This window comes from Parasteatoda tepidariorum, chromosome 7 (assembly GCF_982258835.1).
Source record: "Parasteatoda tepidariorum strain Cologne lab strain chromosome 7, Ptep-v5.0, whole genome shotgun sequence".
NCBI lineage: Eukaryota > Metazoa > Arthropoda > Arachnida > Araneae > Theridiidae > Parasteatoda > Parasteatoda tepidariorum.
In genome coordinates, this window is record NC_141761.1 from 21,120,942 (window position 1) to 21,139,947 (window position 19,006).

Genomic DNA, 19,006 nt, shown 5'->3' on the forward strand with positions numbered 1-19,006 from the left:
AAAAAATCGTTTATAAATAAGTTTGTTTTTTCTGTAATGTATTCAATGAGTAAATGATTACCACAATTGAAGTAATGTATGTGGTTTGCATCGTTTCTTTTTATGTCTGAATGCAATGCTTGCCGAAATTTTAATTCTTTTTCTCTTTATACTTTTATAGTTATTACTTCATGCGGATAATTTTTTGTAATTTAACATAGGCAAGACTTTAATGAGTTTAAGGATTTCCTTAAAATGAGGAAATTTCTTTTATCTTCATTTCAGAGAAATAAATAGTAATTATCAAACAATGCCAATTTCATGTATACTTTTGTTAATAATCATAAGTTAGCTCGGAATTAATAAACCTATACTTCAGTTAACAATAATAATTTATATTTAAATTATGTAATGGATAGTTTAGTTGATAAATAAAGTTTTGATAAAAATTCTTATAGAATTACTATTTTGTTAAAAATTAGTTAGTGTGCAATTAACTCATTGTAATCGAAGACACCTTGGAATTTTTATTAGTTAATTAAAACTTGATTCATTTAATACATCAGCATTTGGCTTAGCGTTTGTAGCAATTTTTTTGCGCCATAAAATTTCAAATAAAATATCTATTTACACTTTCGCATTATTTTCGCAATCATCTAGCATGATGCATACTCTAATGGCTAATGCATTTATTAACAGCGTCAGAGATTTACATTATCAAATAAAACATTTTCTTAATTACTAAGTGTATTTTTTTTTAAATTCCTATTCTGCAATTTTAAATTCATTTTTTATCTAAACATACAAACTTGCATACCAGTCAACTGTTGAGCACTTCAAAAAAGCTTTTTTAATGTGGAAATACCTATTTAAGTGATATAGACAAATACGTAATTCCCTTTTCTCCATCACTTAAAACACATTAAGATAACTAGCTGGACATTTTTATGTATATGTTGCGGTGAAGCACCGAAATCTGGAGAATGTCGACATTCACGTAGTCGCTTGGTGTATGTCCGAAATATTTGCTAAGTATCCTTATTTCTGACACTCACCGGTGAATGTCAACAATCACATTGTCGCTTTGGTGAATGTCCAAAATATTTGTTATATCCAATTTTATATTAATTTATTCGTTAATATTATTATATTTATTTGATTATTTAAGGATTATTATTGATTTGATTATTTAAGGATTTGATTATTTTAATATATTTATTTATTCTATATTTTAATACTTACTGACTATAGATTAGAAGAAACATCAGTGTTTGGAGTATCGGGCAAATATATACCGTCCAATGGCACTTGACCTTAAAAAAACATCAATGTAGGCCAGGCCAATGTATACCGGGGAGTGGCACTCAACCTTAAAAAAACATCAGTGTAGGGCATATCGGGTAAATGTATACCGGGCAGTGGCACTTAACCTTAAAAAAAATCAGTGTAGGGTATACGGGACAGTGACACTTAATCTTAAAAAAACATCTGTGTAGGGTATACCGGACAAATATATACCGGGCCGTGGCACTTAACCTTAAAAAACATCAGTGTAGGTTTAAAATATCGAATAAATGTAATTATATTCACGAAAAAATTCATATCAAATCTAATGCAATAAATATTTTGGACATTCACCAAAGCATATCTGTGATTGTCGGCATACACCGGCGAGGGTCCTAATGTACAAGAATGTAATGAAATATTCGATCTTTCACCGACGTATTTGGTGTTTGTTGACATTCACCGGTGAAAGTCAACAACCACCGATTTCGGTCTTTTGCCGTGACATATATATGCTTTAATTGTTTAAATGTAAGGGTAGTTAAAAGCATTTTAAATCGAATTTTTAAAAACAGGAATCAAGCATGAATGCGAAAATTTTCCTACCACACTAAATGCAAGACTGAAATATTTTGCAAAATTCGGAAAAGTTGGCAGGTATGCAAATGGAAGAAACGTGAAATACAGTAAAAAGGCAAACTAAACCAACTGAATCTGACAAGATTTGTGAATAGGATATTTATAATAGGATACATAATAGCTATACATTATGTATTTAATATTTTGTTTCAATTTAAAAACATACATTTAGATAGATTTTATGCTAATTCGGACGCAGTGCTCATAATTTAATAATGTTGCAAAAGGATAACATTAACATAAATTTTTGTACATTCGTTGATAATGTAGATAATGGTGATAATGGTGATAATACTTGCCTTATTGATATATCTAATGAGTTATTCGTGATAGATCTTTCTAGTTTTTTTTGTAGAAGCTTATTTCTAGCTGCATTAGCGATGAAAAACATCATATTAGTTTCATAACTTTAAGTTTAAGAAATAGTTATTAGCTAAATTTTTCAGCATTGGGAAATTACACTTATACTTCAAACCCTCAACAAAAAAAAATATGAACAAAATTTCTCAAATTTATGCATAATTTCATAAGCTTACAGTTGCATCGTAAAAATCTTCAGATTAAATTGTGTTTAAAATATTGCCACTTAAAGTTTAAACTTTTTATACCGTATAATCTAATTTCACTGGAACAGGTTACGGAGCAAAAAATAGGATATATTGTAATTTTTAAATTAATAATTGCCGTAAAATAACTGAATCACTCTAATCACTGTAGGAACAACCGTGTAATATTTTGCTGTGAAAATGGATTTTACGGTAAATATGGATATTATACTAAAATGAATTTCACGGATGATGCACACAAAGTTCCGGTGCCTTATACATTTAAGTGAAGAAATATGTTAAAGTATTTAATTTTACCTGGAAAAATGCAAAATTAGATTGAAATCGGGTCAATAGTTCCTGTAAATAAAATTTTACATGAAGGACTTTTTTAAAATTTGATTTCTCCAAAAATGTTCAATCGAATTCGTTGAAATTTAGTATTTTCTGTTGCAAAATTAGCTACTTAACTTTATAACCTACTATACAAAATTTTTTCGACTATTCTTAAGTAGAATATTAAGAAATAAAAAAAATATTTACCCAAGTTTTTTTTTTCGTGGAATTTTCTTTGGGTTCACGAATTTTACAATTGTCTGCAAATATTTTTCAATCTGCATAAAAAGTTCTTGAGATATGGTGAAATATGCTAAAGGTAAAATTAGCATTAAGGGGTCCAAATTTCGGACTGTTCTTCTTACATAACTATTAGGACCATACTACCTAGTTTGAGACGGTCCCCTATATTATGGGTGGGGGAGGGGGAGGAACAGAAATCTCAATAAGTCAAAAAAGAGGTATGTTTATTCATAGAAATTCGCCTTATTTTGAAACTTAAAATATTGTTTGCACTAATTTATCAGTATATTCGAGGTCACCCCCTCGAACCATTGAGATTAGCCCTAGAACGTGAAGATCTAGTCATTAGATCAAAATGTATTTAGGGTAGTCCGCTTATTTTTTTAACGCGCCATACATACAATAGTTGTTTACGGAAAAACTTCACCAGCTTCGAAATTTGACGCTAGAAAAAGTTCTAATTTTACAAATTCAATTTTTGATGGCAAATAAAAGATTTCCATTGACAATCAAATATTTTGCTTTTCAGTTTCTTGGGATTATTTATATCACAATATGCATCATTTTATAAAGACAGTATCCTTCAATGCTTGTAATAACTTTTGATCTAATGATCCAATCTTCATGTTCCAAGACTCAATTTAAATGGACTAAACAATATTTTAAGGTACGAAATAAGACACAATAAACATGCTTTCTCTGAATGAACGTACTTATTTTTCGATGAATTCGGATTTCTGACCCCAAAATATAGAAGGTTGCCGCAATCTGCGAAACATGGTCAGGAGAGTAGTTCAAAATTTGGACCCGTAAATGTTAATATTACTTTTTGCTTATTTTCCTTTACTTTGAGAGCGAAGTGAATTGAAAAATTTATTTTTAAAACTAAAATTTTATTTTATAATTTATTATTTAAGTGAATTGAAGAATTTGTTAGCACAATTATAAAAAGTGTATAAAATTTCATGCGAAAAATAACTCGTAGTAAATATTTATTTTTGTATTCCTTTAATTAATATAACATAATTTTTTTTAATTATAGGTTATACATTTTTTACAGAATTTTAAATTATTTTAGTTCAAGAACTGGGAGATACCATCATTATGTCAAAACGTATTCAGAATGGTCCATTTATTTTTTTTATTTTTATTTTTATTTTTTACTCACTGTAAAACAATAAGTATGCTTTTTTCATCAAAGTTAACATCAATTTGAATACTTATCTTGAGATTGCTCTTCATTTTTTGTATGTTAATTATTAAACAGATTTGCCGAAAAAAGGGCGATTAAAATTTAACTGGTAATTATATTCTGGAAAAAGAGTTGTTGATCATTAAATTTAAAATTAACAATCTTTATTAAAATCGATTTTTTTTCTTCAATAATTATTGTCTACACAAATAATAAAAATCACTTCGAAAAATGCTAGGTTAGATTAAAGCAGAAAAAGTTACTTTGAGACTAGTTCTTTCCATTTCACTTTAATATTTTTTTTCGATCGATTTAATTCACGACTTTTCAAATCTGAAGAAGAAATCTATCCTGCCCATTTTCAGATACACGCTTCGATGCGTAAGTATTAGGCCTAATGATGTGGCTTCCTTCTTCTTTCTTGCCTCTTTTTTTGTTGGTGGAGACACTAGTACCTACCACTTTATGATCTGTTATCAAGTTTAGAATCACTCAAATATCTGTTCTGGGAAAACTATATCAAATAGAATGTGTGAAAATTTCAATATCCTCTTCCAATCTTTTTATTTTTATTTGTTTCTTTCTCCTTGCTGTCAATGGAGCTTCTTTTACTTTATTTTAGTTTTACTTTGCCTTGTTATTTGAACAGAATGAAGAGTACTTTAAGTAGAAAGAAAGTGCTTTTTCTTTTTCTAAAGATATATATATATATATATATATATATATATATATATATATATATATATATATATATATATATATATATATATATATATATATATATATATATATATATATATATATATATATATATATATATATATATATATATATATATATATATATATATATATATATATATATATATATATATATATATATATATATATATATATATATATATATATATATATATATATATATATATATATATATATATATATATATATATATATATATATATATATATATATATATATATATTTCATTATTCTCAGAAGAATTTATTTATTTTTATATAAATAATATTAACAGTTTTAATATTTATATTCTTCATATTGTCAGAATATTTTATAGTATTTTTTTAAACATAATGTATTTTGTAATCAGTTATATATTAATAAAGTTGCTTCTAATCTAGGTCTATCAATTGGTGCTACCATCTTGATGAGTTCTTGGCTTCCAAACCCCCCGAGTTTTAACGTTTGATGCTGTATGCCAATATGGACTACATTGAGGAATACATAATAGGTTACACTTTCTGCAAATTGATTTCTTTTTGGCAGGCCAAAAGACTTGCGTGTGTCCAAAATCCATTAAGCTATATTCGTGCTAATACAGCAAATGTTAGTGTTTTCGAAGGCTGACAAGTAGATGTTGAGACAAAAGGGAAAATCTTATATCTATACACGTCGGGGAAAAGTTGAAAGGCATTTCACCAAACTACATTTCAGAAACCGCAACTAAGTGCGGAAACCAGCTTGATTTCAATCTGATATCTCGAATGGATGGAGAAAAAAGTTTGGAAAGAGCTCTAGCAGCAAAATTACTTGGGCCCTAATTGAACCAATATTCACGAATCTTGGCCCAATAAGGGTATTTTCCGATATGGGCCCTAAATAGAAATGTCCGATTTACCCAATATTTTACTACGGGCCGGGATAACCTGGTCGGTAGGGCGCTGGGCCCATATCCAAGAGGTCGTAAGTTCGATCCTCGCCGGCCGAAGACTCCCCGTGTAGTAAATGGTGACTGATGCACGTTAAATCTGTCGAGTCTCAAAGTCCTCCATGTTCCCACAACAAATCAATACCTCTGGGGGTACTGATCCAGGAGTTTCCTTGTCTTCTGGATTGGTTCAAAATTACAAGGCTACGGAGTTGAACGTTAGTAGTCGTAAACCCATGAACTTGGGTCGGCTGTTCAACAACGGTTATAAAATAAAAATATTTTACTACCACTTTAAGACCAATATCAGCCCTGTATAGAATTGTCAGATTCACCCGATATTTTATAATCCTTATTCAGCCAATATAAGGACTATATTGGCCCTATATAGGCCGATATTGACACTGCATAGGACTATTATTAAAAAAATAGAGAGCCCAATATTGATTTCTTGGAGCGGACCCATATTGAGCCAATTTTGAGCCCAAATGGGGCCAAGGTATAATTGTTGCTAGGGTGGTATACAGAGAAAAACTTTATTTTGAATTTTCAAGCAATTACAGTAGAATGAGATTTTGCTGATTAAATCTGAGAGTGTTACATTACAGTACAACTTCAATTTTTTACTCACTCCCCTACTGAAAAAGACTGGGCCTACTGGGTAAAGACAGCATCTATGACTTACCTACAAAGAGCTTGTGATGCCACAATTGGCATACACATATTTATTTTCTATCTTTTAAAATATCCTTCATTACCTAAGCTTATTTTTATTAATAGAAGGATTATATTTAAAATAAATCAAAAACTTAATCTTTTTAAACGAACATAAAATATTTATTTCTTCTCTTCCAGATCAATGTAACGGATACTTTTTTATTTCATTACTAATGCAGACTTATATATTCACTGTCGCCTCTAATCGAAAACAAAAATCTATTTATAACTTTTTATGCTAAATTTCCAACGGCTAAATGTTTCAGTTGCATGGTTGCAATATTCTCATAAACTTGTTGGCGACTCGTGATCGCCAAGGTATTCTTTTAAACCCAATATTGATATGCTGATTGGCTTTGTTTTGGCTATGCTATATTTCAATAAATCGCCAATTTTGGATCTCCTACCAATGCTTCTGTGTCCGTCGGGAACAAATTACATGTACTTTTTAATTTGGCTTTTGATTAGGCAGGTTGTGGGGGATTTGTCTCCCATGGCCTGTCCTTATTAATATTATTATGCAAACTTGATTCAACTGAAATTCTTATGGATTATATTTATATTTGGTACCTCGAGCTCTGCAAATATATAAAATAAAAGCTTTTTATTAATTCTAATCCGGCTCAACTATTATTTTCATCACCCTTCTGTTTTCATGTATTCTTCAACTGGCCCACTATACCAATACAAACTCCAACCACACCCTGAGATTTTCTATCATCACCACTTAAATGGCACTCTTGGCTTTCCTTCTTCATCATAGAGCTTTCAGTCAGATACGGAATACGTGAGATTTTCTGTTCCAAGAAAGTAAACCCAAGTTTAAAACTAGATATTTTCAAATACAAAAATGTCAGGATATGCTTAATGATATTTTTCAAAAAATTGCTAGAAATTATTTAAGCTATTTATAGTCGTCAATGATTAATTCATCTAAAACAACTGTTTCTTTAAATGCTTATAAACTTTCAAATTCATCCGGTTTCTAAGCTGTTAGAACTGCTGTGTAAAAAGTTTTTGGATATGGTAATGAAAAATCCAAAGGAAAGAAGAAAAATGAGGGAAGGAACACTTTATTTCAAATTAACATACTTCAAATCCAGCTTTCAAATACCCTTTAAAGGACACAGTTAAGTTAAGAACGAAAAATTAAGAAAGTGTAAACTAAATCCGCTTTCACTCACCTTCATGCAATTTTTGAACTAATTTCGCTTTCAAAAACATAAATTTTTGCATGCTTTGGGAATCGATGTTCGACTCTGTACGAATTAAGTAAAAAATTGCACGTGTTTGTTGTTGTTTAAGATATGATAAAATTACCACACTCACCGAATTTTATCACACATTATAAAACTATATCTTATTTATAGTTTAAAAAAAGGGTTTGGTAAAAATTATCAAAATTTTTAGTGTTCCCATAGAGGCAGAGACATGGTAATTTTTTTATCTTTTACGATAAAAATTTTTTTTCCATAAAATTTTATGGAACACAATAAAAACTGTACTATCTTAATATCACTGTATTTAAATAAATATTACTATAAAAATTTCGGTACCAAACTTTACGGTAATAGTGGGTTTTACTGTCAAAGGAACTTAACGTAAATTTGATCCGGAATTTTTTACTGTGAATGGAAGACTGATATTAGCTTTTTTTCTAACTTAACTGTTCTTTGAACAGAATAAGATTGAAAAAAATTATTATGAAAATACTTTAAGCCATCAAATCATCTAGAAAAAAAGTCAACGAAAATACTTTAAATCATCAAATCATCTAGGCACCTGAAATCATTAAAGTTTCGAACAAGGAAGAAGATATGTCAACTCATTAAAAATAACAAAGACAAGACATCTCTTTTATTTAGTGACTTAGAATCCATCAATTAAATTAAGATAGAAAAGATTCACAAATTCGGTGATAAAAGATTATTCACTGATTTATAGCGTGCTAAATACTTTTTACAGGGTAAAGAAAAATGACGATTTATATCTCCGCTATCGAATTCTCTGAGCTTGATCATCCACCCTTTTCTAAAATATTCCCCATTACTTCTATTTTAAGAACATTAAAGGAACGAAAAAAAATGCATTACTCCGACTAAATTTTGACTTTCCCTGAGAAGTCTTTTCATAGCCTCCGTTTTACTTCTGCAGAACTCATTTCAATAAATTAAGCTATTCGTAATACTTGAGCTGATGAAGTTTAATTTATTTCACAAAGATGAACAGATAGAAGTTTTCTTCATTTAGGGAAATACTTTAACATTTCTACACGCAACCGTTTCTTCAGTTCAGTTCGGAGCAAAACCCTTCAATAACCAGCTTTTGAAATGGGAAACAACTTCGAGTTAGTTTTAATGAATCCAGTTCCGGTTAATGGAGAACCTGTGTACTCTCTATTCATTCTACTACTAATGGAGAACTCTGCTGTAATCATTTTGTTTTTGGGTTTCCGCGTAGAGCGATTATTAGAGGTACTATGCAGTAGTACTTGGAATTTTATTAAAATTCTGAAAATCGTTAAGGTAATGTTAAGAGAACGCTGATAACTTCAATAAAATGCGGTGGACTTAGAACCGGAATAAAAACAAAACAGCAATATTAGTTTCTGGTGATAAGAAAATTAATACTATTAAAAGAATGCTACGCAGTTTCTATAAGAATTATAGGCTAATAATTTTGATATTTTGGTTATTTATTTAAAGATAAATGTCCTAGACTTCCTTGTGGATTAGAAAAGATATAAAAAAATTATAAGGGAATTTAATGTGCAATCCATCAGCAACAGTTTTTCTTTAATAACGAAATTTTTTTTTGAAAAAAAAGTTATTTATCGGTATTATATTTTTAAAAAAATCTAATATATATAATTTTCTTACGTGGCTCCCAAATTTTGGCTGTATTTCTTTTCCGCCGGTAGCAACGCTTGCTTTGTTCTGTTTACGTTACTATTTCTCTTACACGGCGAATCGACCAATGATTGCCGCTATAAATGTCACATGCCAAATCTAGTTGAGGTGGCTCAACATATAGCTCTTTTAAAAACGAAAACTGAAATAACCAGAGAGCATCAGCTGCGGCAGTCTCATACTATTAAGCTAGGCAGAAGTGAGTAGTCTTTGTCGAAAGATCTCTATTTCAGTATTTTGTCGAAAGCGCTAATTTTTTCACGAATTTATATATTGCAAATTTATTTGACGATTTTTGATTTACATCACGAATTATACGATAGCACATTTCTAATAGGTTTAACGAATTACATGTCATTCATCTGAATTCAAATTTTTTTAAAGACTTAGTATTTACTAAAAAGATGTAATTTTGTTTTTTAAAAATAGTTTTTATATGGATTAGAATGATTATTTTGAATTCTTAGAATTTTGTGCTTTCGCAATGTACCTAAGTTAGTAGCGAGCGAAGCGAGCTTGGTTTGCGAAGCAAACCATATAAGATTGCGTAGCAATTTTTGGGGGTTGGCGAGCGTTAGCGAGAAGGGGGTGTAGTCAACTAGTACAATTATAAAAATGAGTATTGTAACCGTCACCAATGTATATAATTTGATTAATGTATAAATATAATGCATGAGTTTGTTTGAAATAAGGGTTATCAAGGAAGATTATACTGATTACAAAAAAACGTAAAGTATATCCAGATAAGATAGCCAGCTATCATTAAAACTAAGTCGTAGAAAAGCGTGTTAAATTATGAGTATACCTCTGCTAAATTATGAGTATACAACTCCTGTATAATTAGTTTTAAATCACTTTATTTTATTTCATTTCGGAAGTTATCCATTAATAAATTCCACAGAAGATATTTGAATACTAAAAATAAAAATTCTGAAATTGATTAAAACTAAAAAAAAAAAAGCAACATAACGTGTGAAAATTAAATAAATCATTATGATGGAACATTCTATAAAGTACATAGGAGCTCTCAAATTTGCTGCCAATTAAATATGCATAATTTTTTAAAGTTTTTTTCATTAACTTTGGATGTAGAAGAGTTTGGGATAATTTTACTCTAATTCTATTAATAAAACAACGGTTAAAGCAAATATAAGTTTTCTTCGTTAGTACCAGAATTACACCTAAGCCCACAGACTTGATTGAAAAGAAACCTTCCAAAAAGAATTAGTATTTTCGATTCAGTGGGTATGACTTAGTAAAAACTGTAACTTTTCCAATATTTTCTTATTCCACATCCAATTCCATCAAAGATAAATTTTTGTAATGTAAAAGTTCCAGTCATTATTTTTTGCTGTTTTGAAAGAAAAATCACATGTCGCTTTTGTATTACTATAAAATACAAAAAAAAGCGACTTTTTGCGAAGAAATGTTTCAAATGAGTCCACACGGTATATTACGACAAAAATAAATTATTTACAGTAATGTAATCTAAGCATCAGTTATTCACAAATTAACAAATTAATATACAAATGCTATGGCTTAAAGAACCAATATTCAAATGAGAAATTAAGAAATGCTCTATCTATTTAAATTACAGTCATCAATTTACTGTTTCAAGCAGTAAATAGTTCTATAAAGACTTGTTAAGATTTCAGTCACATCAATTTTTTTTTAAATCTTTTTTTAATGAAATTAATTAATTTATCTGCATAGTATCATTAATTTTATTCAAATGAACTCTTAAAAATGTAAGTATAGACTCCATTTATCAGAGTTGCATTAAAATTACACCATCTTTAAAAAGGTACACTCGGATAAATTGTCTAATTATCATGGCTTAAAAATTAAATAAAGCTATCTATTACCATATTTAAAGCTATGCCTCATAAAGTTTAATCAAATATAAACTATAAGTAACCTAACTATATTGTCAGAAAAGCAAAAGTATTTAAAATTTCTCGAGTGATTAAATTTTACCAAAAATAAGATACACTATATTTTTGTTTTCAAATGAATTGTTGGAACTCAATTCTGTTTTTGAAAAGCCTATGGCAAAGTTTCTTCAGACCGTTAGACTAAAACAAAACAAAAAAAAAATGCTTGCAAATAGCTTGGGAGTAATAGATCAATCGATTTTCACGCTGCATTTAAGCGGCGCCACGCTTAACGTAGTGTAAAAGTCAAGGTGTTTCTATAGTTTGTTTTCTGTGTTCTTTGTACAATGCTGAGATTTTTCCTTTTTTTCGGAAATACAGAACGAAGTTTAATTAAAATGGCTGGTTCTTCTACTTTCCGAAACCAAACATTTAATCAAAAATATAATTACGGAAATTACTACATATTTAAAATATTATTACATATTACGAATATACACAATCATTTAAATTAATATTTGAACATTCAAGTATTAAGTAAATTTGTAGGACAAAGTAAAAACGCAGAAAAGAGGGAGATAGGGTAAATATTTTTTACAAATTTATCAAAAAGCTATAAATATAATTTTTAACTCATGAACTTTCGGAAACCAAACATTTCATCAAAAATATAATTACGGAAATCGCTACGCATTTACAATATTATTGCGTATTATGAATATACACTATCATGTAATTTGATATTTAAACATTCAAGTATTAAGTAAATTCGTAGAACAAAGTAAAAACGCAGAAAAGAGGGAGATAGGGTAAACATTTTTTACAAATTTGTCGAAAAGCTATAAATATAATTTTTAACTCATGAAGTATTTTTTAACAGTAATTTAAATGATTATCTGCATTCAGGTTTGTATCTATGATAAAAAAGTTGTTTATTTTTTTCCATAACATTTTTTTTCAAGAAAAGGTTGTTTTTATTCCGCATTAACCACTCTGCACTAATGTGAACATGCTATGTGGATAAACATGAAACATATTAATTAATTTATTTTCTACTCAAAAAGACCTATCTAATAGCCAAAATGAGATTTTTAGTCAAAGCATTTTTGGAGAATAAATATCGACAGATATTAATTAGAATACTAATTTGTGATAGAGAATTTTATTTATTAAGAAAGACGTTTAAAATGCAATTCCTTATTCAATTTGATTCATTTGATAGCGTGAAACTAATTGTAAGTTGACACAATTTTAATAACCATAGTATTAACATGATGATGAAATATTCAGAACGGACAACACACGGAGCTCGTGGCTCTGTAATATTTCTCCAACTGGAACAATCAAAACGACTCGCAAAAGTTCCGTTCGCTGATATTCTGCTTCAGTTTAATGTATGGAAAAAATTAATTCATCTGTTTCGAATTATATTATTTAGACAAGTTGATAAATCATGTAATTTTTATTTTCTTAAAACCTTTGAAGAGTGACCTAATATAAGGATTTGTTCAATTTTTTTAAACTTAATAATGGATCTTCTTATTGTAGAGTACTATCATTCCACAAAATCATTCGAATTCAGAAAATAAATAACATATAGCTGTAACCAATTCATATTTCTTAAATCGAAAGTAGAATAGGATCAATATAAATACCTCCACACTAGCCCCACAGAGACATCCGTTTGCTTTCGCCAAATACTGGTTAATTTGAAAGTATACAGAGCAACAGTCAATATTAAAATAAATAAAGCACTGTATAACTTACATTATATCATCACCTTTCTTTGAAACTTTGAAAATCAAATATGTTTAAAACCTTAAAGAATTTTTTTTGCAAATTTTTACTAAACTACTCATAGTCAGAAAATGCAATTACTCATGAATGTGTAAAATGAGAAAAAAAACGGATCAGCCTAAATAACGTTTGATCTAGTGATCGGATCTTAAAATTTTTGGACACAATCTTATTGGTTCGATGGGGTGACAAATCGTTTAATTATTTAGTGTAGACGATATACAAAATCAGACACGAAATCGTACTTTCTTTGAATAAATATACCTTTAGTTTTGAATGATTTGGATTTCTGACCCTCAAAACATAAGGTATCGTTGCAATCTAGAAAATATATGGTTAATTTCAATTTTAATTACTTAATCACTTAATTTAAATTTTATTTTTCGCCTATTTCGCTGTACCACGAAAAACTTTCTAAGCAAATTGAATAATTTTATATACACAAATGTAAAATTCATTTAGCAAATTATAATTTTAAGTCATTATTTATTTTATTCCAAAATTAATCGAATAGTTTCTGAGAAATCGAATTTCGAAAATTAAGCATTTTCAAAATTGAGATCCTCAAAAGTTGATTTCGTATTTTTTCTTCTAAAATTTCCTTCTTTAAAATGATGTGAAAATGTGTATACTTTACATTTCCAAATATTTTGGATTTTTATTATATAAATTAATAAAAGAAGCATTTAATAAAATTAATAATCTGCATGGAATTATCCTAGGAAAAATAAATTGTATAATTATGTGCAAAAGATTTTCAGTTTGCTTAAAAACCCCGATGTACTTACTCATTATTGAATATAGTGACAAACTTAAAATTGAAATTACTCTGAGAATATGTCTTCATTTCCAAATCAATATGGAGAAAGATAGGAAAGTATTTATTAGGGAGCTGAAGGTATTTTTGATTCGTAAAATAAATTTGAAATGAGCAGGAAACTTTTCTAACTAGAGTTCTAAACTAGAAAAAGTTTTGACTTTGTCACTTTTGAGGATGATTTTTCATTTTGTCATGGTATGTCACTCATGAGACTATTTAATTCTGAGCATGTCACTATCTTCAATAATGAATAAATGGTTTTCAAATTGTATTATATTCGTTTCGGAACTAATTTGACACACTTTTGATCAATAAGAAGAAACTCTTTTTTAATGCACCCACTACGTTACCTGAAACGAAGCAAAATAAGTTTGGCTTTGATTAAAATTGAGCCTTAAATAACCGGCTGAAATAGGAGTATTGAAGAGTTTTTTTTCTAAATATAAAAACAGGTTCTAAAGAAGCTTAAGGGGAAGATAAAATTGTTCATACAAAATATGAATTGGTAAAAGTGATTTTGGAAAACAGAAACAAAGGATAATCGTAAACACATGTTTAATGAAATTGGGAACTTGAAAAAAAAAAGGAAAATTCAATGCAGATTTGTAAAATCTTAACAATTTTCCAATCCAAGTTAGTTACATATCAATGCACATAAGCAGACCCACACACACATCGCAAGATAAAGAAGTATTTAATGAAATTGAGAACTTGTAAAAAAGTGGAAAATTCAATGCAGATTGTAAAATCTTTACAATTTTCTAGTCCAAGCTACTTACATATCAATACGCATAAGCAAACCCATACACATATAGCAAGATAAAGGAGTATTATATATATATTTTTTATGTAAACATGAACTTTTCATCTCAGAAGCTTGTCAAATCCAATATTCGATATACCAATCTAGTTATAGATCAAAGAAATCTTATTCATTTCTTTTTTCATTTTTTTTCACATTTTAAAAAAAGAAAGAGCTGCATTTTATTGCTCAGAGGCAAAATAGCAATGCTCTTCAAATTCAATTTTAATGCAAAAAAAAAAAAAAAAAAATAAAACACATCTCACGGGAAATATATTCCATTCGTAGGTCAAAAAAGTAATTTACTTTTTTTTTCTTTGAACATGTATTTTTCTATCTGCTTGAGTGATCGAAAGTACTTGCTTGGTCAACAGTTCTCGAGAAGTTATATCACCTGGCACTCTGTTTAATCAAACGACCCCCGAAACTGAAATAATATACTAAAAAACGAACCTTTGACTACTGTACCGAAAAATAATATCGTGATACCTTGAAGTTCAACTGGTCTATATCAAAGAATGAATGACGCAACCAAAAGGTGCATGACGGCAGTAGCTTTTCCAAGATTAATGTATACCTGTTTGATGGATGTTCATTTCTTTTCATTCTTCGTCTATGACGTAGAACTGTAGTTATCATAACTGCGATTTATTTTCTTTTTTGATAGAAATAAAGCTTGATTGCAATTACAGAAAGAGGTTCCGTTTTGTTATTTATTATGGTTTCTAAGAGGTATGGTAGTTGTATCAGCTTTCGAGTACCTGGGACTATAATAAAAACCCGATATTTTGCTCTTTTATATCAATTGTGAGTATTGTGGAAACGTTGTATTTAGTACAAAAGTTATTTTTGAAAATTAATCAAAATGTAGAAATGCATAGTGCCAAAAAAAAACGGACAACCCTGAATAACTTTTGATCTAATGATCGGATTGAACTAAAACTTAATGATTCGAGGGGGTGATCTTAAATGAGCTAATTAATAATTGCAGATGATATTTTAGGTCACGCTATCAGATACAAAACGCACTTTCTCTAAATAAGCATTCCTTTTTTTAAAGTATCTAGTAAAGATGCTAAGTAAAATTCATTTTGAAATTGAATTTCTCAGGAACTATTCGAGTAATTTTGCTCAAATATTGTATTTTGCCATGTAAAATTACATTCTTTAAATGATTCTAAAAATTGTATACCTTAAAATCCAAAATTTTTTCCACCATTATTAAATAAATAAATAAAAATAATAAATGTTTATTAAAAGTTATTTTTTGCATGGAATATTAGGATAAAAGAATTTTATTGTTGTGTAAAATTTTTTTTTCTGATTGCTTAAAAAGTTTTCGAGATATAGCGAAATAAACAAAAAGTAAATTTAACATTAAGTGGTCCAAACTTTGGGGCGCTCTAATGATCAAACTATTGGGCCCATATTTCCCAGATAGTGGATATCCCCTATACTTTGGGTATGAGAAATCCGAATCCGTCGATAGAATAGTACGTTTATTCAGAGAAAGCACGTTTTCATGACTGATATCGTAACTTAAAATGTCACCCGCACTTTTTAATTCGCATATTTCATATCACCCCCTCGAACCATTAGGTTTGAGTCCTAAAATGTGAAGATCCGATCATTAGATCAAGAGTTATTAAGGGTGACCCCTTTTTTTTGCGCCCTGTACAAGAAAAATATTAAAATTTTAAGTGCAATTATGTACTAAGTAGCATAAAATTTTATTAAAATGTGTGAAGAAAATAAAAGAAATGTTAAATTATCTATTTTGTTAATTAAACACTCATTTTTTCTTTAAAATAAATTGCATTTCAAAATAATGTTGCTGCACTTACTGCAAATTATCAATGGATACATAATTTGAAACTCAGTTAAATGCCAAACAGGTACACTGGAAAATATTATATTAATATGCTTGATGCATCGTATATTATAAATTAATTACTCTTTATTATTAAAATTATTGTTTATAACTATTATTTATTTAAAAATGTCGGCAAAAAAAATTTAAAAAAAAGAATTTTTTGAGCTTTGGTCAACTTTGTTTCAAACACTTAATTCTCATAAAAAGTTTTTAAAAAAATTAAAATTAAAGTAAGTACTTCTTACTTTCACTTTCATTATTTCAATGAAATAAAGTTTTACCATGTGTGATACCCATTCACGTCAGACAGTAATTTTGTCCATAAAATTTATGGCCAATTAACATTTATTTTCCGTAATTTAACATTATACTCGCTAGAGTTATTTTAAATTTTGGTCATAAAGTTGTTTAAAACTAAGACGATTTGTTTGACGAATTAAGGTAAAACATGAAACGAATCGAAGTAATGAACAATGCTGTCGTATGTCGATAGGTAAGAGAATTCAATGGCTTTTGAAGAAATTTCAAATGCGACACTATCAGAGATCGTACCTGGCCCTTCTAAGACCTCAGCCTGAAACTAGCCGCCATAGAAAGGCCGACCTGTCCAATCAGAGTGAGCTACGAAGATTTTTGTTGTTTCTAATACAATGTAAAGTTTTTTGTAATCTATCTAGTAATAAAGGTATTTTTTTTAGTTTAGACAGTAAAAAGAAATTAGTAAGAAAAGAGTTTAAGTTTCTTATAAATTTAAGAATTCTATTTTCTAATCCTATTTTCTTCGTTCGAATTCTATTTTCCAAACAACTTTGTGCAAAATTAGTTTTTTTTTTTTTTGGAGGGGGGGGGGAGCGAAGGTGAGAAGTATTTTAGAAAAATCTATAATCAGAAAACTACTAAAACACAGAATTATTTAAATATGTAATTTTAAGCAGATTCAAAATAACTAAAATATGAAAAAAATTTGAACATCACTTCAAAATTTATGTCCGATGCTTTATATGTCAAGTATGTATATTATTCATTTTTAATTTATAAGCGATTTATGATTCATGTTTATTGATATATTTGTTTCGAAGAAATAGAATAATATATATGTCTCAAATACTACAAATAAGAAGTAATATACTTCTAGTAAAAACTGAAGAAAAAATAAAACCTGCACCAGAGATGTCATAAATAAATATACAATCGAGAGGAAGAAAAAAACAGAAAAGGAAGAAAAAACTTTATAACTTAGCACAGAGAAAAGAGAAATTAAGAATATCGAAATTTGTTCAATTGATGGAAGAGTATACTCATATTTGATATTTAAGCTAGTGTGTTGTTATTGAAAATGAGAAACTGTTAAAAAAATCTTTAAAATTGTTCTTGTTGATATACATTTAGAGCATAAAGATTTTTCGTATATATATATATATATATATATATATATATATATATATATATATATATATATATATATATATATATATATATATATATATATATATATATATATATATATATATATATATATATATATATATATATATCCTTTATCATCAATACCACAAAAATTATCATATCTGACGTTAGTTAACCATGCGTCAAGTAAATTGCGATTTTTGAGAAACTATTTAAAATATTAAATTAGCAAACCTCTTTAACACTCCATTGTTACTCGTGCGTTCCATCGCAAATAAATTATGGTTAGATGATTTAGGGAGTTGACTCTCACACAAATATTAAAATAATTGATATAGATCAAAAGAAATTCATAAAATTTTTAATAGGTATCCATAATTACAATATCTATTAATCATTTCAAATATTCTTATTATTCATCTTTTTTCTCCATAAAATCTGTCTATAATTGTATCTGAACCCAATAGAGTGTTTAAAAAATGCAAAAATATTAACAAACGTAGACTTATGAAATATACTAAATACTGATTCCTCTCAAAACTATTTTAAGCTAAAACTTCAGTTAATTCGCTCCAAAATTGATTAATAGCATTCCCATCTATTTGAAGAAAATCTCCAAACAAAATTCATTCAAAGGTAATTTAAATGGATTGTTATTTATTGTTAACGATATTGATAAGTTCTTTTATTTTTATTTTCCACTCTGCATGCTTCACAAAATTACTAATGACAGCAGATTCTTACTTACATTAAACAATACGCTGTTTGCCATTAGTACATTATATCCAGTGTTTTTTTTAAAATTTATTTTAATGTGTTTGTCTCTTTTTCTTTGTGGTATTAATAATTTGAAAAAAATCAAAACTTGACAGTGAAACTAAAATATGCTGTGTGATTCCAGTTCAACAGATAGGTACAATT